Source organism: Pteronotus mesoamericanus, unplaced genomic scaffold, assembly GCF_021234165.1.
Source record: "Pteronotus mesoamericanus isolate MK-2021 breed Mesoamerican mustached bat unplaced genomic scaffold, CSHL_Meso_final contig_66, whole genome shotgun sequence".
NCBI classification, from domain to species: Eukaryota; Metazoa; Chordata; class Mammalia; order Chiroptera; family Mormoopidae; genus Pteronotus; species Pteronotus mesoamericanus.
This window is the reverse complement of record NW_026555230.1, coordinates 2,534,662-2,561,213: the sequence shown is the minus strand read 5'-3', so window position 1 is coordinate 2,561,213 and position 26,552 is coordinate 2,534,662. Positions and strand designations below refer to the sequence as shown.

The 26,552-nt window shown below is 40.8% G+C and overlaps 1 protein-coding gene across 1 annotated transcript in view; it reads left to right on the top strand.

The window, feature by feature from the left end:
- MAMLD1 (mastermind like domain containing 1) overlaps positions 1-26,552 on the top strand; it is a 78,669-nt gene that overhangs the window by 22,700 nt on the left and 29,417 nt on the right. The window lies entirely within an intron of this gene.

Below are 26,552 nucleotides of genomic sequence, written 5' to 3'. Positions count from 1 at the left end.
CAGTCATCTCAAGGCTGAAGCTCACTGTCATGGCTGTTCGCAGGAAGCAGTTTCTTGTACGTTGTTGGACTGAAGCCTTAGTTTGCTGTGAGCCATTGGCCAGAGGTCTCCCATGGTTCCTTGGTATGGGGTCCTCTTCATAGAACATCTCACGATACGGCAGCTGGCTTCATCCAAGTGAGCAAGAGAGATGTGCCGGCAAGGGAAGCAGGGGTGGGGTGCCAGGAAGCCAGAAGTTGCAGTCTTTATAACTTAGTTTTGAAAGTGACGTCCCATCACTTTTATTGTATTTAGTTCATTAGATGCAAGTGTGAAGGTGTGAATACCAGGAAGCAGGGATCACCGATGTCTGCCAGAACACTGTTTCTATGGTCATTCTTTTCCACTGCCCTCTTCCCTGCCCATGTTTAAACCCTCTTGGTCCTTTTTCTGAACTCACACAGTTCATTGTTACTCTTACATTGTTCACTTTTATGTTGGTTTCCCTCAATAAACCATCCATTACTCTAAGCATTACTTTGCAACAATAAAACCCTGATCCTGTTTCATACTTGCTCAGAAGTTTCCAGAGGCTTATAACCTGGATCCATCTACTTCCTTAGGAACATCCAGTGGGCCCTACCTGGACCTTCATTTCCAAAAGCCAGAAGTGCTTGCGGCTCCTGGCCTGGTCTGCGTTCTTGGCTTTTACTCCCACGGTTCTCTCTGCCTGGCCTTCTCTTACCACCTTGTATTTCCTGTCCTGTTCTTAGGCTCAGGCACCTCTCCAGGAAGCTTTTCCTTGACTGTTTTTGGTAATTCTGTCTTCCACTCCACTTTCCTCTTCTGTAAAGAAGCCAAGGAGGAGATGGTCATGAAGTGTTTGGCCAGGGACCTAGCCCAAGAAAAACACCTGTTGGGCCGCCCTCTTTTCTGAAGGCCCTGGATGAGTGTGACCCTGGCAGCCCTGGGAGGACAGAGACTGTCTTTTTCATCCAGGTCTCATGAAGCATAATCAAGCAGAGTGTTCCACCCCAGGGAATTGGTCCTTCAGTGGATGTACACAGCAAGCAGAGCTCTTGTGGGGGTGTCCAAGAGGAACAGCAGGCCCTTTTCCACAGTTCAGGGGCCTTTGGTTTGATTTTGTTATAGGCTATTGCCATCTTTTTTCATTGACTTTAGTGGCTGTCTCAGTGAACTGCCAGTATCAGTACTGGAACTCCTACCCTAGCAGGCAAGATCCTCAGCCTGGAGATGTGTTACCATCTAACACTGTGAGCCTTTTGGTTTTTTATGTCTTCAGTGAGATGCATTGTAGCCTGACTGTGTTGCCTTAGAGTTGGCTCAGAAAGAGAATTCTTAATGAGTGCAGAATTCTTAAAAATTACACCCAACCAATTACCAGGTGGAGAGGAGAAACCTTTCAAAAGAAAGACGAAGAAGACAAGCTCCCCGAAGCTAGGAAGGGCTCAGGTGGCCTCCACCAGCAGAAACATGAGTCTGGACTCCCCAAATGGGATGCTCTTGCTGCCAAGAGCTGCCTTTCCAGCCAGCACCAGCTAGTGCCCAGGGGCCAGGCATGCAACCCGGTACTTTACCTGTCTTTTCTGATTTTAATCCTCAGAAGTACGGGCTATGATCATTACCTTTAAAGCTGAGAAGATTGAGGCACAGAGAAGTCACCGGAGCTACCCACAGTCACACAGCAAGTCAGGGCCAGAGCAGGAGGTCTGGCTACAAAGTCCACATTCATATCCCCATGCATGGAACACTGCCTCTGGTGGCTCTGTTCCTGTGTTAAACTTCTAATCATTGCCTGTTCTACAAAATGGGCATGATGATAGGTTGTTTGAGGATTAAATGTGTTACTACATCTAAATTGCTTCAAATAGGGTTTGACACAAAGTACCTGCCAAAAAAGGTTTGCTGTAACTATGACTCTTAACTCCTGGACCTGAGAGCTTTAGATCTGTTTTCTGGGAGCTAAAATATGACTATCAAAACCGGTGTTGTGTCAGGACAGAATGTGCACAGTGCTCTCTCCAGACTCAGTGCTCGCCATGAGATTGATAGGAGCTGTGGAGCCTCCTAGCCTTATGGCTTCTTCCTGTTCTAGGCTCTGCCCCACCTAGACAACTCCAGGCCAGGTGGAAAAAGAAAAAGAGCCATCTTTGTTCAGCTGGCTGCAATTCCCCCTACATTCTTTCTGGAGCTCATACTCTCAAACCACTCCTCTACACAGCACTCTGTTTTGTCCATGGTGTTATTCTTCTAGCCAAAATGCACTGACCAGGCCTCCAAGCTGAGTGCATAGACAGCTCTTCTGTTCCTTTCCCCATTCACTTTAAGGTCTAAGAACTCAGCCCTGGTCAGTCTTCAAGGGACAAGAAAAAAGAAAACCAGCCAGGGCTCATCACAGATTTCTTTACAAAGGTTACTCCTGCTGAAATGCAAGAGCAGAGGTCTCTGGGAGAAGCCCTGGGCTGCACTAAGGAAAGAAGGTGTTGGGGGGACAATTCAGGTTTCAAAGAGCCCATGGGTCCTTTCCGACTGGGGTCTTGTCCTGCTTACATCTTATCTATGAGACACAACAATAGCCCTGGCTGGTGTGGCTCAGTGGATTCAGTGCCGGCCTGTGAACCAAAGGGTTTCTGGTTTGATTCCCAGTCAGGGCACATGCCTGGGTTGCAGGCCAGGTCCCCAGTAGGGGGCACTCAAGAGGCAACCACACATTGATGTTTCTCTCCCTCTTCCTCCCTTCCCCTCTCTCTAAAAATAAATAAATACAATCTTAAAAAAAACAAGACAATATTTTACTGAACAAGTATCTTTTTCTGTACTTAAGCATGATTATACATACAAGCTTAGTTTTTACTTTCTAAATTGAGCATCAAAGAACTATTTACTTTGGAGAAAATTTTTGGCTGCTTTGGGAAGAAATATAATTAGACACAGTGTAACATATATTTTGAAAATTTAGGGACCAGGGTCTCAGTGTTGAACAAGCTTTGTTTTAACTACTTTGAATTGGTTGGAAATGAAATTCCATATAGGCTGTTGAATTTGGGAAATGCATGCTTCAGCACTTGGTACTAATGTTACCAAAAATTAGATTTTTTTTCCTTTTTAGTTTCTGAGAACCATCCATGATCCTCTACCTCTTTGCTATATGAGCTTGTGGTCAAATGGTAACCTTTTAAACATCAACCTTTATTTCTGTCCAAAGTTGAAGAAGGAGTGAGATGACATGTAACAATGAAGAGGGGTTACTTTTAGGCCCTGGAGTAACCAACCATCACTCAGTGAGGTCAACACTAAAATTTACAGGGATGCAAAAATCTCCCTGATACAGATGCCTGAATGATACATATCAATCAATCTAGTTTTATAATTGCTTACTAACTGATTTATGAAACCTGAAAAGGTAACCCTTTTCAGAAGCCTCCTATCAAGTTTTTTACTTGTTCATTTTGTCTTAACATACCTGAAGAGAAACAATGAACTTTTCTGAAGTTGGGGTACCCAAAATGGCACATTTTAAAAACAAAGTGTATAAATCATTTTATACCAAATTCATTGAAACAACCTGCTTATTTGTCACTATAAAACAAGGAAAGGAATCTCATTTCCATTTTGAAGGAGCAGAAGAGGGCAGACATTCATCGTTACATCATGTTCCTTTAAGCTGTAACTACGCATGAATGTGTACAAACCCAAAATGTAGAACAGCACAGGGAGAAGTGGTCATATTCCAGATTATGACCCTAAGTGAAAGTTAGCAAAATATAAAAAAATGTCCCAGGCAGATGGAACATCACAATGGATTCGGTCTGTTCAGCTGTGGCCCTAACTCCTACAGCCAGCATTGTCACTGAGTGCAGGAATGGATGGTGCTAGAGTGGCCATGTGAGTGAGAGATGTGACCAATCCAGGAGAGCAAGGGATGCAAATGAAAATGGCTGGACTTCATCCCTCTCCTTCCTGCACCCTCCCCAGCTTCCCTCTCTCAAATCCATTAATGGCCCATATCACAGATTCATGGTAACCTTGCTTACATTCATGTGTACTTGTAGCCTCCCCAGTCCCTTGGGCCTGCTGTGTAAACAACCATGTGTATTCTCTGGCCTGGCTACTTTTTAACATGAACAGGGCAGCAGAGGATAGAACACTGCTTACAGTTAAAACACCTCACCTCCCAGCCCCAAAGAAAGACTTTCTGCTTTTTCCTAAGGAGTTGAAAAAAGTTTGGTTTTTTATTTGATTTTGATAATTTGCCCACAGTGACTGATGCTAACTTGTCTCTTTTATTGTGTTTTGTTATTGTTAGTTGAGGACTTATCATGCTAGTTCCTCCCATCAAAAGCAGTGAAGTTCTTGAAAGCTAAAAGTAACATAAAGATCAAAAAGGATCATACCTCCTCCTCAGACCCATGTCTGTAGCTGTGCTGAGAGCCCATGGACACCGCTAGCAGACCAAGCCCTGGCTCCTGAATTCCAGTGAAATAGCAGCTTCTAAGACAGAGAGTGTAATACAAGTGCAGTGTTAATTTGTTTCTTCCATACTTTGGTACTTCTCCCGTGTTAACCAAGTTTCATGTTAGATTAGAAAATGTGCACCTTGAAATCCCACAGAGCCCACAGACATTGATTAGGTTTTGGAGCTAGGTACACAGGAAAATTGAAAGTGTGTATTTCAAGAAATTATCATGGCCTACATTATCATATAGCCCTGAAGGCCTGAAAGATGCATATCCCTACCTCATCAGAAATTATTCCAACTCTTGCTGTATTTTTCAGAGCTTTGAATTTGAGGCTAAATGCACAGGTTCTACTTGAATTCCCCATACCCTCTGTCACCTGCTACCATATTTGGCCATTCTCCATTTTTTGAGCAGAGGAGGTGAGCATAGTTGTTGGAACTCAGATGTTTTTAGGCTCATGTCTGGGTAGCACATGAAGAGACTTTGTCACAGCCAGCTGACTCAGTAGGCCAACAGATGAAGGTAGACTCCTCATTTGCAATTTTGAGTAATGATCACTTATTTCCTACTAACAAAGGTTTGGAACATGTGGGAGGCCCCAATCACCCTCAGTGGGCATACATGGAAACAATGCTATGACCATTTCCATGTATAAGTCAACACTTTCAAAGATGAGCTCTGGAAAGTAAGAACAAAGCACTTAAACATGGGTTTCTAGTTTTAAATCCTCAAAATACAAAAATCTGACACCCATTAGGATATATTATTAAAAAATAAGATAGCAAGTATTGGCAAGCATGTGAAGAAACTGGAAACCATGTATACTGATAGTGGGATTGTAAATTGGTGCAGACACTGCAGAATATGGTATGGTGGTTCCTCAAAAAATTAAACATAGAATTACCATATGACCCAACAATTTTGAACAGGTATCTGTTCACTAATGTTCATACAACCATTGTTCACAATAACCTACAAGTGGAAACATCCCAAATATCTATCAACTGGTGAATGGATAAGGATAAACAAAATGCAATATGTCTATATTATGGAATATTATTCAGCTTGTTTTAAATGCAGATTTTATTTTTTAAATGTCAAGATCCATTATAAAATATTAAAAAATTTAAATCCATTATAAAGTCTCAGCTATTAAAACAACATAAAAACAGCACAGAAATAATCAAGTAGATCAAAGAAATAAAATGAGGATTCTAGAAACAAATGTACATATCTGTGTAACAATGTAATATATGGTTAAATTGATATTTCAGATCAGTTGGGAAATTAAGGCTTATTCAACAAATAAGGTGCATGGTCCACTATTACTTGAAATAAAACAAACATAGACCCCTATTTCACACAGTATACAAGAAATATTCAGGTGAGTTAAAAATCAATATGTAAAACCTAACGAGTTTTAGGAAAAAATACACAATAATATTTTTTTAACCTGAAGGAAAATATTCAAACCCAGAAGCTATAAAATAAAATGTTGAAAATATGACTATATTAAACATTTGAGACTATATAGTAATATACATATAAAAAAAGTTAAAGGACAAATAATAGAATAGGAAAGTATTTACAACACAACTAAAAAAGGGTAATACTTTGTTTTTTTAGGGAAAAAATTCTACAAACATTTAGTAAAAATGGATAAAAAATAAAAAGTAATTTAAAGCTTTTTAAAAATAATAGAAATAGGCAGGAAATATACAAAAGCAGGTTTAGTTTCAACAAATCATAAAGGAACAATTGAAATAACACATCATTCTCACAATCAGATTAATAAGTATTTAAAATATTGGTAATATCAAGTACCTGGTGACTGTGAAAAGAACTGGGTATTCATAGTCTTTTTCTTCATCTTCTTAAAGCAGTCCCTTTAGCATATCTTGAAATTCTGGTTTGGTGGAGGTGTATTCTTTTAACCTTCTTCTGTTTGGGAAACCCCTTATTTCACCTTCAATTTTAATTGAGAGCCTTGCTGGGTAGGGCAGTCCTCGTTGCAGACCTTTGCTTTTCATGACTTGGAATATTTCTTGCCATCCCCTTCTGGCTTGCAGTGTTTCTGTTGAGAAGTCAGCTGCTGGCCATACTGGGGCTCCCTTGTACATGACTACCTCTTTCTCCCTTGCTTCCTTTACGATTCTCTGTTTGTCTTTGATATTTGCCATTTTAATGATGATGTGTCTTGGGGTGGGCCTCATTGGGTTCCTCTTGAATGGGACCCTCTGTGCTTCCTGGACTTGAGTGACTTTTTCTTTCTTCCAGTTAGGGAAGTGTTCCATCATTACTTTTTCCAAACAGGTTCACTATCCCTTCCTCCTCCTCTTCTCCTTCTGGTATCCCTATTATATGGATATTATTATGTTTCAGGTTGTCCTGCATTTCCCTGAATGCCTCTTCATTCTTTTTGAGTCTTTTTTCAATTTCTTCCTCTTTCTGGGAGCTTTTTTCTACCTTATCATCCAGGCTGCTGATTCATTTCTCTGTTTCATCTAGCCTACTTTTGATTCCTTCTACTATGTTCTTCAGTTCAGAAATTGTGTTCTTCATTTTCTCTTGCCTCTAGTTGATAGTTTCTATGTCCTTTTTCATGCTGATATAGTTTATAGTAAGTTCCTCGTAGTTTCCCTGTAGTTTTTGATAATTCTCTTTGAGCTCACTGAGCTCATTGAGCTTCCTTAGAACCGTTGTTTTAAACTCAATATCTGATAGTTTACTTGCCTCTATTTCATTTAGTTCTCTTTGTAGGAATTCCTCCTTTCCCATTGACTGGGGGTGTTTGTTTTCCCATTATTTGTGAGACTTCTTTTTTGCTTCTACTTCTTAAATTGATCTGTCTTGATTTCCTAACTTTGTGGTGTGAATTCTGTGGTAGGAGACCACTGTTTTTTTCTTTCCGGATCTGTCTCTGATGATGTTAGATGTTTACTCTGTCTGACCTTAGGCAGTCTCTTCAAGACTTCCAGGAATCTACTATCTGTGGCTGTCTCCTTCAACTGTTAATCTTGTCATTCTGCAGTCAGCAAGCCAGCTTAGACACCACTGGGCAGGGCAGAGTCCCTCCTGGGGGTGGGGTTATTGGGTCCTCTCTTGCTGTGCCACTCAGGGGGTGGTCTACCGGAGTCAGATGGCTGCTGCCGTATGGGGGAGGAGTCCGCATCGGAATCCTGCGGGCTACTCTCTCCATTCTTTCCTGAAAGCCTCGACCTCCAGTCTCTCCTCAAGTGTCTCTAGACCACTCTATACCCCCTTTAGTCAGGGATCTACTAACTGTGGCCGCTACTCTGTACTCAGCACTCAGGCTTTAGCACTACTGGGTCAGGGCAGAGTCCCTCCTGGGGGCGGGACTACCATGTCCTCTAATGTTGTTGCCGCCCAGAGGAGTGTTCTGCCTGAGCAAGATGGCTACTGCCATATGGGGAATGAGTCAGCACCAGGATCCCTCCAGCTACTCTCTCAGTTCTCTCCCCAAAGCTTCCTTCCCCAGTCTCTCCTCAGGCACCTCTAGCGCACTCTGCCCTGACCTTTGCTGGAAACCAGGGTAAGTGGCTGCAAATAAAAATTTATGCATTGGCCCTTTAAACAACTCTGTGCCTCTTCGCCCCCCTTCTCTGGCAGAGAGCAGCCCTGCCACTTTTCACAGCTGGCTGTTTTCTGTGTAATTTTTGGGCTCTTGTGCTGTAGGCTGTAGATCTCTGCTTATGGTTTAGACCCCACTCTTGTCAGGGGGATCCAACTGGGCATTTCAATATCCTTCTGGTGCTGCCACCTGTGGGCGCCCTGCCCACCTTCTCGAGTCTCTACCGCACTCCTTACCACTCAGGTTGTGCTAAAGCTGATTCTTCTGTCTGTCCAAGGTTATAAGGCTCCTCTCTCGCTTTTTTTCAGTTGTTTGTTCCAGGTGATTTCTCCATGGTTTAGTTGTAATTCCAGATTGGTCTTGGGAGGAGGCCAGTGTGACTTCCATTCACTCCTCTGCCATCTTCTTGGTCATCTCTTCAAGGCACTTTTACTCTATTTTTTTTTCAAATAACAGTAACACCTGATGTAAAGGCAGCAGCAAGATGAGCTGCCTCTTTTCTCTCCAAAAGAGGAGCAGTGTTAACTGCAAATACACTTATCATTTCTGTGGGCCTGCTGGGTTTTCTGGATATCTTAATAAAATACATGCATGTTAATTACTCAAAGGTAGGGTTCCTTGGAATAGCCTTAGAAATAGTTTTCCTGGTAAATTGAACACAGTTTCTGTCCTTTTTTGTGATTTTTGGATGACAATATGTGGTTGGGGGAACAAAGAAATGACTGTACGCAGGAAAGGACATTATACATTTCTGAATGGGATAAGAAACACCACTTGCATAAGGGGGCTAAATAGTAATGGGAGAAAATATAATAAAAATTTTTTAAAAACCCCACTTGCTTCATTGGTTCTATTGTGCATCTGCAGGTCTAGAAACACTAGGATGACTCAAGTTTGCTGATCAATATAAAAACCAACAAAATAATGTCAGGCACTCATTTTCAGTGACTAGCTTTCTATGTAAACTTTCCTTCTGGAGCAAGTGCTAATCCCCGGTGTAGAGTTCTGGAAAGTTTAAGGATCTGAACAACAATAAGAACCAGCTCCTAAGGCCTTGACCCTGACACTCAAAGTAGAAAGCAAGAACCTTTTCCCACTGTACCTTTGGGAAAAGTGACACAACTAGTCATCATGTACCTACTCACATCCTAGATCCCAAGAACTTTGTTTTCTACCTTTCAAGGCTTGGTGATGTCCACTTCTTAATAGGAGTTATTTGTTGTTGTTGTTGTTTTTGCACCCCACTTGATAGCAGACTCCTCAGGCACAGGAAAATGTCTTATCTATCCCTGTAAACATGAACTGAATGAATGGACCCTTTGAATGAATAAATGGAACAATGCAGGAATGAATGCACTGGTAAATAAATTGCATTTGCTAGCCTTTGCAAAATTAAGCTCTTGAGATTCTTTTGCGTGTTTTAGGGTAATTATTAATTAAAAAAAAAACTCCTAGTCTTGAAGGCTTAGAGGCCAATGAACTCATATTCTGGCACTGGGCTGAAGGGAGGACTCTGTATGTGCACGTAGGGCCCCTACCTCCTGATTGTTACCCATTTTTTTTGTCCATTTGGGGCTCATCCTTCTACAGAACTAGGAAAACACTTGCCTACTGTTCCACAAGTGTAATATCTGAATACATGTGATTTCTTCAGTCTCCAACAAATACACAGTTGTGTCCCTCTAGTGATAATTTGCGCTGGTTTTTCTATTGTGGTGGTGTCGGTAGTTTAATGCATTTTAGAAGGACAAAAGAAGACATCTGGTTGCCATTTCACATACCACAGTGACAACAGCACGTGATATAAGAAAAAAAGAAGGAGAAGAAGAGCTGGCTTAGAAATTCAGGTCACTTATTGCACTGCTTTTTTTCCAGTTAAGAATCATTTATGACCATGGCTGGTGTGGCTCAATACGTTGAGCTCAGGCCTGCAACCCAAAAGGTCACTGGTTTGATTCCTGGTCAGGGCACATGTTGGTGGCGTGCAAGAGGCAGCTGATCAATGTTTCTCTCCCTCTCTTTGTCTCTCCCTTCTCCTCTCTCTAAAAATAAAATAAAAATAAAATATTTTTAGAAAGAATCATTTATGCCACTCTAGGGCAGCACCAATATTCCTAACATAAATTAATCGATTTCAGTCAGTCCCGACAGTAGTGAATGCTTTTCACTTACACACAGTTCTTTCTTCTCCTTCTCTTTCCCATTCTTCTGACTAGCACAGTATTAAGTGAATATGTTTTGAAGGCTGCTCAGCATGTTTTTCTCTTGACAGTCTTAAAATGTAACATAATGACACTCAGTTGAATAAGCTGCCACCATTAGTTAAGTAATTTTTTTAAAACATTAAGAGGTTTATTTTACTACTTGATGAGCACAGATTTTTATATCCTTTGTGGAGATGACCTTCCAGGGGTTTTGTTTTGATTTGTTTGTTTTTGTAATTTTGACAATTATATAAGAAGTCTCTTATTTGCTTTATTAACTTTTTGTTTGAAAGTGTCTTCTTTAGTAGAATAATTACATCACAAGGAGATTCCTTCCCACCACCCCCTTTCATACAAATAAAAGGAACAGAATTGGATGGAAAAGGGCAAAGACTCTGGCAAAGGCCTTGACCATGTTGATTTCCTCTGAACTTAGATAGCTCTAGAATAATGCAGATCTGTTCTACCTGGCTCTTTCCTTAGCACCTTGTGGGCAAGACAGATCTTCTGAGCTCTGTCAATACATCATTACCTCATACTGCAAAAAACAAGATTGTAACACAGGACTCATTCCTTGATTTAAAAAACAACAAGAAAACCTATGTCAGTTCGCTTGTGGACTGATGGCATGGCCTGGGAACCTACCACACTCCACTAAGTCTCTGCTGCAAGCAGGAAATTTGCTTGTGAGTTAGGGCTACACTGATATCCAGTTTAGGGTTTAGAATTCTTCCCCATGCCCCGTTTTTGAGACAAATTACAAAATCTTGATATTGATCAGCAATCTAGTCCAGTATGATCCCCAAGACTTCAGAGTACTTTAGCAATTTGAAGATAAATATGATGTTCCCACTGTGTCTTCCCTCTCCTGCCCAGCTCTTTGCTCCAATACTGGTTGCTAGCCTCTGAACTGAGCACAGGGTATCACAGTAAGGCCCTCTGTGTGGATAAGCCTCTGACCAAAATGTTGCAGGTGCATCGACCCTGCACAGAGGAGAAAGAGCAGGAGGTTCATGTCCTCTGTTCCCACTAATATTGTTTGTTTCTGCCCCACCACTAAAACTCATTTGCAATGGTGGTAGCTACATCCCCCATCTGCCTCGCCTGAAATTATTGTCCAGGCAAACTACAGCTTCTAAGTTTCCCCTCCCAGAATAGGTTCCTGGAGGCTAAGTATTTCTCTGTAACGCTACACTTGACTGACTCACGTTTATTTCCAACTCTCCTGGTAGATGAAGTTTTTGATATAATATTGGACTAGGGACTGACAAAAAGAATGAACCATAATGAGTGTTTATAAAGCTATCAGCATGCTACTCAGCAACACCTCTTATAAGCTTTTAAATTTTTTTGTTTACAGCTATCACTTCTGAAATCAAATCTTGACTTTCTGGTATGTTCTTGGACTTTTCAAAGGATTTAAAAATTCAGGGGCTTGGTGCCAATAATTGCATTTAGGAGCTAGGACTGCCTAGTTTCTATAGATGAATTCCACTTTGGATCATCGATTATTTTCTTCACAGAAACCCACAAAGTGCATATTTGAATTTGCATTGGAATTAAATATGATCTAGAAATCCTTAATGTTGTTAAGCTAGGCTATTGCTTCTAAAATGTGCAAAGTATCGCATTCAACTAATGCAAAATAGAGTATTTAAGAGCTTTAGTACCACACTTGTGATCTGAATAAGGAGCCCAATATTGAGGTATTTGACCCGCACTAGATGCATTTGCTGGAACATGTTGTACAGACATGTTAGGTTTGTTGGATTTTTCTTTAAATGAGCTGGTCTGTGGATAAAGGAACATGACTCAAGACTGAGTGGGGTTCAACAGACCCCATGCTTCACCATCAGAAATGGGATGCTCCTCAACATGAGGCTCGAGGTATAATGCAACCCTTATGAACTCAGAGGTCTGAGGGGCCAAGCTAGATTCTTTATCAGTTAAGAAGTATTGAGTCACAAGTAGTAGAAAAACAAATTCACACTGGCTTAAACAATAAAGTGAACTTATTGAGCCTGTAAGTGGAAGTCCAGCATTTGGGCGGACTTCGGAAATAGTTTGAATCAACAGCTCAACAGCGTAATCAAAGATGCTGTTTCTTTCTAGCTCTCTAGTCTGCTTTCCCTAGCATCAGCTTCATCCTAATGCTGGCTCCCCCTAGTGGGCACGCAATAGCTGCCAGCAATTCCTGGAATTACATTCTCCTGCCCCCAGCCAAGAGAGCATGAAAAAGAGTTGCTTCCAAAAGCTCTGTCATAAGAGTAAGGCAGCTTCTTCCTCAGAAACCCACAGGAACTTTGGGTGTAGTAGATTGAATTAATCACATGTCTACTATGCTACTTCAGCTGAGCTAAGTGCCTCACTTCTCTAGAACCCTAGGAAGAGACAGGTTTCCCCAAAACATACAAGTAGCATGGGCAAAGTGAGATGACCTGAATGAAAACTGGGGAAGGCACCAAGAGAAGGAAGGCTAGATACTGGCTAAGCAACCAACTGTATTTGCTACAATCAACCTCTTTGGCCATCTACACACTCATGCTCCTTCCTTCCAATGCATGTGCTTCCCAAAATGCCCCACAAAAAACCTATTTACTCCCTTCCCAAAGTGCTTCAGCTCGAATCTAGAAATTCAGATAACATGTCATCCTCTCAGTTTAGTCAGTACATAACTCCTTGTGTTCCAAGGATACCTGGCCACCATGCTCATCTTGGCAGAGAAAGGGCAGGAGTACAGGAAAGAACAAAAAACTCCATTTTGTCAAGGGGAAGCTGGAAAGCAGCACACTGTGATCCCTGGCCCAACATGCAGATAATATCCTGCTTGGCAGCGTCAAGTGCTCCTTCCTTCTCTGAGACTCAGTCTCCTATTCTGTATGATGAGAGGGTTGAATTAAATCAATAGTTCTTGCCCTGGCTGGAGTGGCTCAGTGGATTGAGTGCCAACCTGTGAATCAAGGAATCGCTTCTTCGATTTCCCTGTCAGGGCACATGCATGGGTTGTGGGCCAGGTCCCCAGTAGGGGGTGCTCAAGAGGCCACCACACATGGATGTTTCTCTCCCTCTCTTTCTCCTTCCCTCCCTTCCCATCTGTCTAAAAATAAGTAAATAAAATCTTTTAAAAAATCAGTGGTTCTTGCTTGAGTATGCACTGGAGGGCTCTGTTAAAGTACAGATTAGTAGGTTTCACCCCCAGAGTTTCTGATTCAGTATGTCTGGGAGGGGCCCAGAAATTTACATTTCTAACAGGTTTCCAGGGAATAATTCTTCTCCAAGAAACCCCACTTTGAGAATCTGGTGTAGATGACTCCTACCTCCAATGGGCTCTTCTAATTCTGACATTTACTCTGACTTTTCTCAGCACTCTCTTCTTCTACTTGCAACAGATTGACCTATAAATGGGATGCACCCAATTCTACAATGTGAACAGCTAAAAATGCCATGGAGCTCCTACTTTGGTTTGTAATCTAATTTTCAACAAGCAAAACTGAAAGTGAAGATGCCGAGAGCTTCAAGAAAGTTAACAGAATTCTGGTCAAGATGAAGGCATACTTCCTCACAAAACCAAAATAAGGGCAACAACACATTAAAAAAAAAGCAGAACTGCCAAAAAATTGGACTGTATGGGAGTTCGACAACCAAGGAGCTAAAGAAGAAACATTTATCGAGACTGAGAGGAGGGGAGGGGAGGAGACGGGCATCCGGGGTGGAGAGGATGTGTGGCAAATTGGCAGCTGGAGGACAGGGTGGGTGAGAAAGCAGCTGGCGGTCCCACATTCACAAGTGGATAAACAAGGAGGAACAACAGGGAAGCGAGACAGACCACGCAAACCAGGGTTCCTGCACAGAAAAAGAAATCCTCAAAACCTCTGACTGTAAAAACCTGTGGGGGTTGCAGAAGCGGGAGAAACTCCCAGCTTCACAAGAGTGTTCATTGGAGAGACTCACAGGGTCCTAGAATGTACACAAACCCACCCAGCTGGGAATCAGCACCAGAAGGGCCAAATTTGCCTGTGGGTAGCGGGGGAAGTGACTGAAAGCGAGCGGAGAGCTGAGCTTTGTTCCCTCTCTGACCCCTCCCCCACAGACACTGCCACAACACAGTGACCTTGGTTTCCACGCCCTGGTGAATAATTAAGGCTCCACCCATTATGACGTAAAAGGTGCACTGAGGCAAAGAAATATGGCCCAAATGAAAGAACAGATCAAAACTCCAAAGAAAGTACTAACCGACAAAGAGATAGCCAACCTATCAGATGCAGAGTTCAAAACACTGGTAGTCAGGATGCTCACAGAAATGGTCAAGTGTGGTCACAAAATACAGGGAAAAGTGAAGGCCATGCAAGCTGAAATAAAGAAAAATACACAGGGAACCAACAGTGAAGGGAAGAAAACTGGGACTCAAATAAACAGCCTGGAGCAGAAAAAAGAAGTAAATATTCAACTAGAACAGAATGAAGAAACAATTCAAAAAAATGAGGAGAGACTCAGGAACTTCCAGCACAACTTTAAACATTCCAACATCCAAATCAGGGGGGTGCCAGAAAGAGAAGAAGAACAAGAAATTGGAAACTTATTTGAACAAATAATGATGGAGAACTACCCCAGTCTGGCCAAGGAAATAGATTTCCAGGAAGTCCAGGAAGCTCAGAGAGTCCCAAAGAAGTTGGACCCAAGGAAGCACACACCAAGGCACATCATAAATACATTAACCAAGATCAAAGATAAGGAGAGAATCTTAAAAGCAACAAGAGAAAAGGAGAGAGTTACCTACAAAGGAGTTCCCATAAGACTTTCAGCTGATTTCTCAAAGGAAACCTTACAGGCAAGAAGGGGCTAGAAAGAAGTATTCAAAGTCATGAAAAGCAAGGACCTACATCCAAGATTACTCTATCATGCAAAGCTATCATTTAGAATGGAAGGGCAGATAAAGTGCTTCCCAGATAAGGTAGAGTTTAAGGAGTTCATCATCACCAAGCCCCTTTTTAAAAAAAGTTTTTATTGTTCCAATATATTTGTCTCCATTTACCAACGACCACTCTCCCCAGCCCCACACACTCCCACCTCCCACCGTCAATCTATCCCCATCTTGGCTTTGACCATGTGTCCTTCACACCTGGTCCTTGATCGGACCCTTCCCATACCCTCTACCCACTACCCCGCTCCTTCCCTCCCTCCTGTCCCTGTTGGTTTCTCCTTTCTTTCAATGTTGCTAGTCATATTTTTCTTGCCTGCTTGCTTTGTTGGTTAGGTTCCACTTACAGGCAAGATCATATGCTATTTGTCTTTCACCGCCTGGCTTATTTTACTTAGCATAATGCTCTCCAGTTCCATCCATGGTGCAGTAAGGGGTAGTAGCTATTTCTTTATTTCTGCTGCGTCGTATTCCATTGTGTAAATGTACCATAGTTTTTTGATCCACTCACTTACTGATGGGCATTTAGGTTGCTTCTAGCACTTGGCTATTGTAAATTGTGCTGCTATGAAGATTGGGATGCATAGGTTCTTTTGAATTGGTGTTTTAGGATTGTTACGGTATAATCCCAGCAGTGGAATCACTGGGTCGAAAGGCAGTTCCATTTTTAGCTTCTTGAGGAAATTCCACACTGTTTTCCACAATGGCCGCACCAGTCTGCATTCTAACCAACAGTGTACTAGGGTTCCCTTTTTTCCACAGCCTCTCCAGCACCCATTGTTTGTTGATTCATTTATGATGGCCATTCTGATCGGTGTGAAGTAGTATCTCATTGTGGTTTTAATTTGCATTTCTCTGATGGCTAGTGAGGCTGAGCATCCTGTCATGTGTCTCTGGGCCTCCTTGGAGAAGTATGTCCTCCTTGGAGAAGTGTGTGTCCAGGTCCTTTGCCCACTTTTTAATTGGAGTTTGTCTTCTTGGAGTGGAGTTGTGTGTTTTCTTTATATATTTTGCAGACCAAACCCCTGTCTGAGGTATCATTGGCAAATGTATTTTCCCATACGGTTGGTTCCCTTTTCATTTTGCTGATGTTCTCTTTAGCCATGCAGAAGCTTCTTATTTTGATGAAGTCCCATTTGTTTATACTTTCCTTCATGTCCCTTGCTCTAGGAAACATATCAGTGAAAATATTTCTTCGTGGGATATCTGAGAGTTTCCTGCTTATGTTCTCCTCTAGGACTTTCATGGTGGCAGACTTACATTTAAGTCTTTTATCCTTCTTGACTTTTTGTGTATGGTGTCAGTTGGTGGTCGAATTTCAATTTTTTCCACGTAGCTCTCCAGCTTTCCCAACAACCATTTGTTGAAGAGGTTATTTTTACTCCATTTTATGCTTTTGCACACTTTGTTGAATATTAATTGACCATAGACACATGGGTTCATTTCGGTGCTCTCTGTTCTGTTCCATTGATCTATGTGTCTGTTCTTATGCCACTACCAGACTCTTTTGATTAGAGTAGCCTTGTAATATAGTTTGATGTCAGGTATTGTGATTCCTCCTACTTTGTTTTTCTATCTCAAAATTGCTGCGGCTATTCCGAGTCATTTATGGTTCCATATAAATTTTTGAAGTGTTTGTTCTATGTCCAAGAAATACATCATTGGCATTTTAATAGGAATTGCATTGAATCTATAAATTGCTTTGGATAGCATGGACATTTCGATGATGTTATTTCTTCCAATCCATGAACACACTGTGTGCCTCCATTTATTTGCGTGTTCCTTAATTTCTTTCTTCAGTGTTGTATAGTTTTCTGCATACGGGTCTTTTACCTCCTTGGTTAAGTTTATAATTAGGCACTTTATTTTTTTCTTGTTGCTACAGAAAGGGAATATTTTTCCTGATTTCTGTTTCTGATATTTCATTTTTGGTGTACAAAAATGCCTTCGATATCTGACTATTGACTTAGTATCTCACTGTTTTGCCAAAATCACTTATTAGATTGAGTCGTTTTTTGGTGGAATCTATGGGGATTTTTATGTACACTATTATGTCATCTGCAAACAGTGACACTTTTACTTCCTCCTTTCCAATTTGATGTCTTTTATTTCTTTTTCTTGTCAGATCACTGTAGCTAGAACTTCCAAAACTATGTTGAATAGAAGTGGTGAAAGCAGACATTCTTGTCCTGTTCCTGGTCTTAGTGGGAAAGCTTTTAGTTTTTACCCATTGAGTATGAGGTTGGCTGTAGGTTTTTCATATATGTCCTTTATTATGTTGAGGTATGCCCCCTTTATTCCCATTCTGCTGCATGTTTTTATCATAAATGGGTGTTATGCCTTATCAAATGCTTTTTCCACATCTATTGATATGATCGTGTGATTTTTGTCTTTTCTTTTGTTTATGTGATGTATCACATTTATTGATTTGCGAATATTGAACCATCTTGCATCCCTGGGACAATTCCCACTTGATCATGGTGGATGATCTTTTCAAAGTATTGCTGGAGGCGGTTTGCCAGTATTTTGTTAAGGATTTTACCAAGCCCTTATTATATGAAATGTTAAAGGGACTTACCTAAGAAAAAGAAGATGATCAAAACTATGAACAGTAAAATGACAGCAAACTCACAACTATCAACTGAACCTAAAAAATAACAAAAACAAAAAAAAAACTAGGCAAACAACTAGAGCGGGAACAGAATCACAGTAATGGAGATCACATGGAGGGTTATCAGTGGGAAAGGGGAGGGAGGAAATGGGAAAACGGTACAGGGAATGAGCAGCATAAATCATAGGTACAAATAGGCAGAGGGAGGTTAAGCATAGTATAGGAAACAGAGAAGCCAAAGAACTTTTATGTTCCACCCGTGGACATGAGCTAAAGAGGTGGGGGAATGCTAGAGGGAGGGACGGTGCAGGGCAGAGGGAATAAAGGGGAGAGAAAAATGGGACAACTGTAAGAGCATAATTGATAAAATATACTTTGAAAAAGGATTTCTTGGATAATAGAAGGTTTTTGATAACATGAAGTGCATGTTACTAATTAATATTGCCGCACACTTTCTTTGTTTCTAATCTTTCTCTAATAGTTTCCTGTTATCCGGTTAGTTTTTATTTAGTTTCATTGGTATTGCTTACTTGGACTTACTTTTGTAATTGTGTTCAGCATGAAAATAAAACAGTGATGAATCACGTTAGTTAAAAAATAAACTCAAAGTGGGTTATAGTTACATGTTAGAAGGAAACAGTGGTAAATCTTCATGATGTTGAATGTGATAATGGTTTCTTAGATATAGAACTGAAGTCACACGTGATAAAAGAAAAGTAATAGAAAAATTAAACATCATCAAAATAAAAAAGCATTTGTGTTTCTACAGAAACTATACAGAAAGTGAAAATATGAGCCACAGACTGGGGAGAAAACTTTTTGCAAATCATGTATCTGATAATGGATATGTATCCAGAATCCTTAGAGAATTTGTATAAAGAATTTGTGTAAAGAATTCTTACAACTAACAAGACAAAGACAAATAACTCAGTTTTTTAAAGTGGGCAAAAGATCTGACGAGATCGGGCGCATTCAGGGTGGTATGGCCATAGACAAAAAGATCTGAATAGACATTTCTCCATACATTATATGAAAATGGCCAGTGAGCAAATGAAAATAAGGTAAACATCATTACTCATCAGGAAATGCGAACCAAATCCCTTCGAGATATCATTCCACACCTACTGGGACGGCTAAAATAAAAAAAAATATGGACAGCCCTGACCTGTGTGACTCAGTTGGTTGGGCATCACCCCACGAAGTGAAAGGTCAGGGCACCTGCCTGGGTTGTGGGTTTGGTCCCCCACCGGGGCACATATGATAGGCAAATGATCGATGTTTCTCTCTCACATCGATATTTCTCTTCCTCTCTTTCTCCCTCCCTTCCCCTCTCTAAAAGTGAATAAATAAAATCTTTTTTTAAATGACAGACAATAATAGGTGTTGGTGAGGATGTAGACACATTGGAACACTGATACATTGTTGTGGGAATGGAAAATGGAGCAGTCACTTTGGAAAACAGTCTGGCAGTTCTTTAAAATGTTAAGCATAGAGTTACCATAGGGCCCAGCAATTCCAGTCCTAGGTATATACCTAAGAGAAATGAACACATAGGCCCATGCAAAAAATTGTACACAAGCGCACCTAGCAGCATTCATTATTCATAAGAACCAAAAGGTGAGAAAACCCCAGATGTTCACGCATGGCTGAATGGATAAACAAAATGTGGTAGATATATACATATAATGGAATATTCTTCCGTAAAAAAAGAATGAAGTACTGGCACATGTTACAACATGGATGGATGAACCTTGAAAACGTTACGCTAGGTGAAAGAAGCCAGACACAAAAGACCACGTATTGTATGATTTTGTTCATTTGAAATGTTCAGAATATGCAAATATATAGAGAAGGAAAATAGATTGGTGGTTGCCAGGGGATAGTTGGGAGGAAGAAGTAGGTTTTCTGCAGGGATGATGAAATGTTTTGGACTTAGACAGTGGTGGTGGTTTTACAGCTCTGTGAATATACTAAAACCATTGAATTGTGTGTCTTACACGGGTGAATTTTATCCTGTATAACTTATACCTCTACAAAGCTGCAAAAGAGAGAGAGCACATGAAATGCTCCGTGTTGGGGGCAGGGACCAGGAAGATGAGGGTCAAGGATTTGGGAGAGGAGCTTAGCCTAAGCAGGTTTCCATGTGCAGCACTGAAACCTGGGCTTGCTTGATGCTTCGTTAGCAGTCTGAAAAGCTGCCAATAGCTCTCATTCCCCAGAACTGCCACTTCCTTCCCATAAACCCCATGATGTGAAGGAGAGCAGGTAGGTGGTCCATAGCTGTCATTAGAAACACCGCCTCTAGAAACACCATGTATTCACTCCCTAGGGGCCCAGCAGGGGCAGTGGTAGAACTAAGGTGGCTGAGGCTCCATGCTGCTCATAAATAGCTACTCCTGGAGGCCCCCACTAGAGTTAATAGGCTTCTTTGGGTTACAAATAATATAGGAAATGGAGAAGCAAAAGAACTTATAGGTACAACCCATGGACATGAAATAAGGGGGTGGGGAATGGTCGTGGGAGGGGGGTGCAGGACAGAGGGTGATAAAGGGAAGAAAATGGGAAAACTGTAGTAGCATAATCAATAAAATATATTTAAATAGAAAGTTAGAGATTTCCTTGGATTTAATAATTTAGGAACATTAATAGGAATATTGTTCATTCATCCTCTCTGTCATCATCCACTGTAGCACAGCCCTCTTTGGGATGACTCTGTGATTTCAGAAAGCAGCCTATTTCCATGGAGAACCCAGATTCTTAAGCATCATTTTGCAAGCATTCTCTCTATATTATCTGGGTATCCATCAGTTCTTAGAATAGGAGTGGCACTGTGTGAAACTGTAATGGCTATTACATTGATTTGGGAACTTAGGTAATTTTCTACCCATGGCCCTTCACCTGGCCAACATTTATTCATCCTTTAGATCACTCCCTGAATCTTAGTTTCCCCAAGATGCTTCCTCTAACCATCTACCCTCCTCAGACTAAGTTGGGTTCTCCTGTTATTTTTTGTCTAGCGGTCTGTAATGTTCTCATATATCACTTATTAATCTCTATTGCAAATTCTTGGGGTTATTTTTTATTGATTTTATTTTTTTTAATGTCAAAATCCATTACAAAGTCTCAGCTATTAAAACAACATGACACCAGCACAGAAATAATCAAGTAGATCAATGAAACAAAATGAGCATTCTAGAAACAAATATATATATCTAACAATGTAATATATGATTAAATTGATATTTCAAATCAATGGGGAAAATAAGGCTTATTCAATATATAAGGTGCATGGACCACTATTGCTTGAAATAAAACAAATATAGAGCCCTATTTCACACATTATACAAGAAATATTCAGGTGAGTTAAAAATCAATATATAGAATCTAAGGAGTTTTAAAAAGAAAATAGAACTAATATTTTTCATCACCTGAAGTAAAATATTCAAACCCAAAACTTATAAAGTAAATATTGACAATATGACTATATTAAACATTTAACTGTATAGTAATATACGTGTAAAAAAAGTTAAAGGACAAGGAATAGAATAGAAAAGTATTTGCAACACATCTAAAACATGGTTAATAGGTTGTTGTTTTTTTTTTTAGAGAAAAAAAGTTCTACAAACCTTGAATGAATAAAGTGATTTAAAGCTTTTTAAAAAAAAATAGAAATAAGCAAGAAATATACTAAAATAGGTTTAGTTTTAACAAATAGTAAAGGGACAATTAAAAAAAAACATTGTCACAATCAGATTAATGAGTATTAAAAATATTGATTATATCAAGTATTGGCAACTCTGAAAAGAACTGGGTATTCATAGAAACTTTTTCTTCATCTTAAAGCTGTCCCTTTAGCATATTTTGCAGTGCTGTTTTGGTGGAGGTATATGCTTTTAGCCTTCTTTTGTCTGAGAAACTCCTTATTTCGCCTTCAATGTTCATTGAGAACCTTGCTGGGTAGAGCAGTTCAGGTTGCAGACCTTTGCTTTTCATTAGTTAGAATATTTCTTGCCAGTCCCTTCTGGCTTGCAGTGTTTCTGTAGAGAAGTCAGCCGCTAGCCATATTGGGGCTGCCTTATATGTTACTAACTCTTTCTTGCTTGCTTTAGGATTCTCTGTTTGTCCTTGATATTTGCCATTTTACTGATGATGTGTCTTAGAGTTGGCCTCATTGGGTTCCTTTTGAATGGGACCCTCTGTGCTTCCTGGCCATGTGTGACTTTTTCTCTCCTCCAATTAGGGAAGTTTTTCATCATAACTTTTTCAAACAGGTTCTCTATCACTTCCTCATCCTCTTGTCCTTCTGGTGTCCCTAGTATATGAATATTATTATGCTTCAGGTTGTCCTGCATATCCCTAAATGCCTCTTCATTCTTGTTGAGTTTTTCTTCATTTTCTTGCTCTTTCTGAGAGCTTTTTTCTACTTTGTCCTCCAGCTCACTGATTCAGTCCTCAGCTTCATCTAGCCTGTTTTAATTTCTTTCTACTGTGTTCTTCAATTCAGAAATTGTATTCAGTTCCTCTTGTGTCTTATTGATAGTTTCTATGTCCTTTTTCATGCTGATATAGTTTGCAGTAAGTTCCTCATAGTTTCCCTGTAGTTTTTGGTAATTCTCTCTGAGCTCACTGAGCTCATTGAGAGTCCTTAGAACCATTGATTCTTTAATTATTATTAATTAATCAATTAATTTTTTCAAATACATTTGTGTCTGCCTTCCCCCCACCACTTTCCTCTGCCCCCAACCTCCACTCCCTCCCTCAATCCTTCCCCTATGGTTTTGTCCATGAGTCCTTCCTATATGTTCCTTGACTTGGCCCTTTTCTTCCTTTTCCTCTGCCCACTCCTCCCTCCTTCCCTCTTGTCTCTGTTGGTTTCTTTTTTCTTTCAGTGTTGCTGGTCTTATTTTCCTTGCATCTTTGTTTTGTTGGTTAGGTTCCACTTATAGGTGAGATAATATGATATTTGTCTTTCACCCCCTGTCTTATCTCGCTTAGCGTAATGCTCTCTAGTTCCATCCATGCTGTTGCAAAGTATAGTAGTTCTTATTTCCTTTCTGCTGCGTAGTATTCCATTGTGTAAATGTACCATAGTTTTTTGATCCAGTCATCTACTGATGAGCATTTAGGTTGCTTCAAGCACTTGGCTATTGTAAATTGTGCTGCTTTGAGCATTGGGGTGCATAGGTTCTTTTGAATTGACATTTTGGGATTCTTAGGGTATAGTCCCAGCAGGGTAAATCACTGGATCAAAAGGCAGTTCTATTTTCAGCTTTTTAAGGAAATTCCACACTGCTTTCCACAATGGCTGCACCAGTTTGCATTCTCAACAGCAGTGTGCTAGTGTTCGCTTTTCTCCACAGCCTCATCAGCACCTGTTGTTTGTTGATCTATTTATGATGGCCATTCTGACTGGTGTGATGTGGTATCTTGTTGTGGTTTTGACCTGCATTTCTCTGATGGCTAGTGATGCTGAGCATGTTTTCAAATGTCCCTGGGCCCTCTGCATCTCTTCTTTGGAAAAGCATCTGCCCAGGTCCTTTGCCCATTTTTTGATTGGATCATTTGTCTTCTTGGAGTGGAGTTGTGTGATTTCTTTATATATTTTAGAGATCAAACCTCTATCTGATGTATCATTAGCAAATATATTTTCCCATAGGGTTGGCTCCCTTTTCATTTTGCTGATGTTTAGCCGTGCAGAAGCTTATTTTGAAGAGGTCCCACTTGTTTATTCTTTCCTTTATGTCCCTTGCTTTAAGGAGACATATCGGTGAAAATATTGCTGCATGGGATATCTAAGAATTTTCTGCCAATGTTCTCCTCTAGGATTTTGATGGTGTTGCGACTTATATTTAAGTCTTTTATGCATCTTGAGTTTATTTTTGTGTATGGTATCAGCTGATGATCGAATTTCCATTTTTTGCATGTAGCTGTCCAGCTCTCAGAACAGCATTTGTTGAAGAGGCTATTATTACTCCACTTTATGCTTCTGCCCCCTTTGTCAAATATTAGTTGCCCATATAGACCTGGGCTTATTTCTGGGCTTTGTATTCTGTTCCATTGGTCTATGAGTCTGTTCTTGTGCCAGTACCAGATTGTTTTGATTATAGTGGCTTTGTAATATATTTTGATGTCTGGTATTGTGATTTCTCCTACTTTGTTTTTCTGTCTCAAAATTGCTGTGGCTATTCGGGGTTGTTTATGGTTCCATGTAAATTTTTGAAATGTCCGTTCTATTAGAACAATTGTTTTGAACTCAGTATCTGAGAATTTTCTTGCCTCTGTTTCATTTAATTATCTTTCTGGGGATTCCTCCTTTCCCTTCAATTGGGGGGTGTTTCTTTGTCTTCCCATTATTTGTGAGAATCTTCATTTTTGCTTCTTCATCTTAAATTGACCCATCTTGATTTCCTGACTTTGTAGTGTGAACTTCTTTGGTAGGAGACCTCTGTTTTTTCTTTCTGGATCTGCCTCTGATGATATCAGATGTTTACTCTGTCTGACCTTAAGCAGTCTGTTCAAGAGTTCCAGAAATCTACTGCCTGCGGCTGTCTCCTACAGTTGTTAATTTAGTCACTGTTTTCTCAGCAGTCAGGCTTAGACACCACAGGGCAGGGCAGAGTCCCTCCTGGGAGCAGGGCTATTGGGTCCTCTCATGTTGCTGCCGCTCAGGGGAGTGGTCTCCCTGAGCAAGATGGCTGCTGCCATATGGGGACTGAGTCAGCACCAGGATCCTGCCAGCTACTCTCTCAGTTCTCTCCTGAAAGCCTCCTCCCCCAGTCTCTCCTCAGGCATCTCTAGCCCACTTTGCCCCCGCCCTTGCCGAGGACCAGGGCATGTGGCTGTAAATAATAATCTATGCATTTGCCCTTTAAAAGGCTCTTTGCATCTCCATCCACCTTCTCTGGCAGAGAGCAACTCTGCCACTTTTCTCAGCTCTCTGTTGTCTGTGTACTTTTTGGGCTCTGTTGCTGTAGGCTGGAGATCTTCGCTTATGGTTTAGACCTTACTCTTCTCAGAGGGATCCAGATGTCCGTGTCAATATCCTTCTGGTGCTGCTGCCCATGGGTGCCTCGCCTGCCTTCTCGAGTCTACTGCACTCCTTGCCAGTTAGGTTTTGCTAAAGCTTATTCTTCTGTCTTTCTGAGGTTATAAGGCTCCTCTCTCACTGTTTTTCAGTGTTTTGTTCCAGATGATTTCTGCACAATTTAGTTGTAGTTACAGATTGGCCCTGTGAAGAGGTCAGCGTGACTTCCACTCACTCACTGCCATCTTGATTTCTCTGCCAATTCTTGTTTAAGTGTATTTTCATTATATGAATGTACCATCCCTGAAAGGACAAGGACCACATACACCTTGTCCCCCAGTGTTATCACAGCACAGGGCCTGGTTCATGATAGGTGCTCGTTAAACATGTGTTTGTGACTGCTGTCAAATGCGAACTGTGAGCTGATGTCAGCCACAGTATTGTATTACAATGGAGAATCATTAAACAATCTATACCATATAATGTACAAAGCTGAGTGCTCCAAAAAGAACAAAACAGACAGGCACTCAGAAGAAACAAACAAACACACTGATGGAGAACCCCAGTCTCCCTGGCAACTACTGCCAACTCTTTCATTGCCCCACACCTCTTCTCTCTGAACCTGGTACAGTAGGGGATCAGGCTATCTCCCTACATACTGGCACCCGAGATCTCTTCTCTCCAAACAGTAACCCCCTGGGCACCCTCTCCCCAGTCTACCATATCCATACAGCCTGTGTATAGGAACTTAGGTGAAGGCAATGGAGGCTTTTCCAATACACAGTGTGCCCCAGACAGCAGGGCCTAGATAGTAGATCTGGCTGAACCCCCATTTTCCCCAAAACTATGGAAGTTCCGCAAGACCGTAAAGTGATTGACCCAGAGCAACAGCTTGAGTCTCTTGTCGTCCTGCTCATACTCGGGGCTCATGCGTTCTGAGTCATGAAGCAGGCAGGCAACTTCAGATCTTGGAATGGGATGTGACCTTCTCACACTCTTTATAGTGTATCACCATTGCTGTAACTCTTTGCTATTAAATAATTATAATCAAAGCAAACCCAACCAAACACTTAAAATAATTTATTTAGTGAAGGCAGATTATTTATTACAAAGTCCACAAACTAGAAGTATATCCTACAGATGTTGGCTTTGAAGATTGTGCTTAAGTTTAGTGTAACTAATCAATTCCAATTTCATTGAATGGTTACACATCTGAAAGGATGTCTGTTTGGCCATCCTTTCTAACACAGTGTTTATGCTTATGTTTGCCTTTTTCATTCCCAGTGGTGATCCTTCTTCCTTTAAAACATACTTTACAAAACAAAACAAAATTGATTAAAACAAAACTTTAAATCATTTGCTGGAATACAAGACTCTGCTGAGGGAGACAGAGCAATATCATGAAAACCAGAACCTTCTACATAGGGCACAGTGCTGTGTTTACTGAGAGCTGTTGGACTTGGGCAGGTGGAGACAATCAGAAACCTCAGTTAAAGCCCAAGTTAGCCAGACATCCTGGGAGAGTAGATTGTCTAGATCTTCCACACGACTTGCCTTGTCTTATTTCTTTTTTTTTTTTAAATTGATCTATTACATTTGTCCCCATTTTCTCCCATTGCTCTCCCCAGCTTCCACAGTCAATACCCACCCTGTTGTCCATGTTCATGGGTCATTTATACTTGTTCTTTAACTAGACCCTTACCCTTCTTCCCTCCCTTATCCCCATACCCCTCCCCTCTGGTC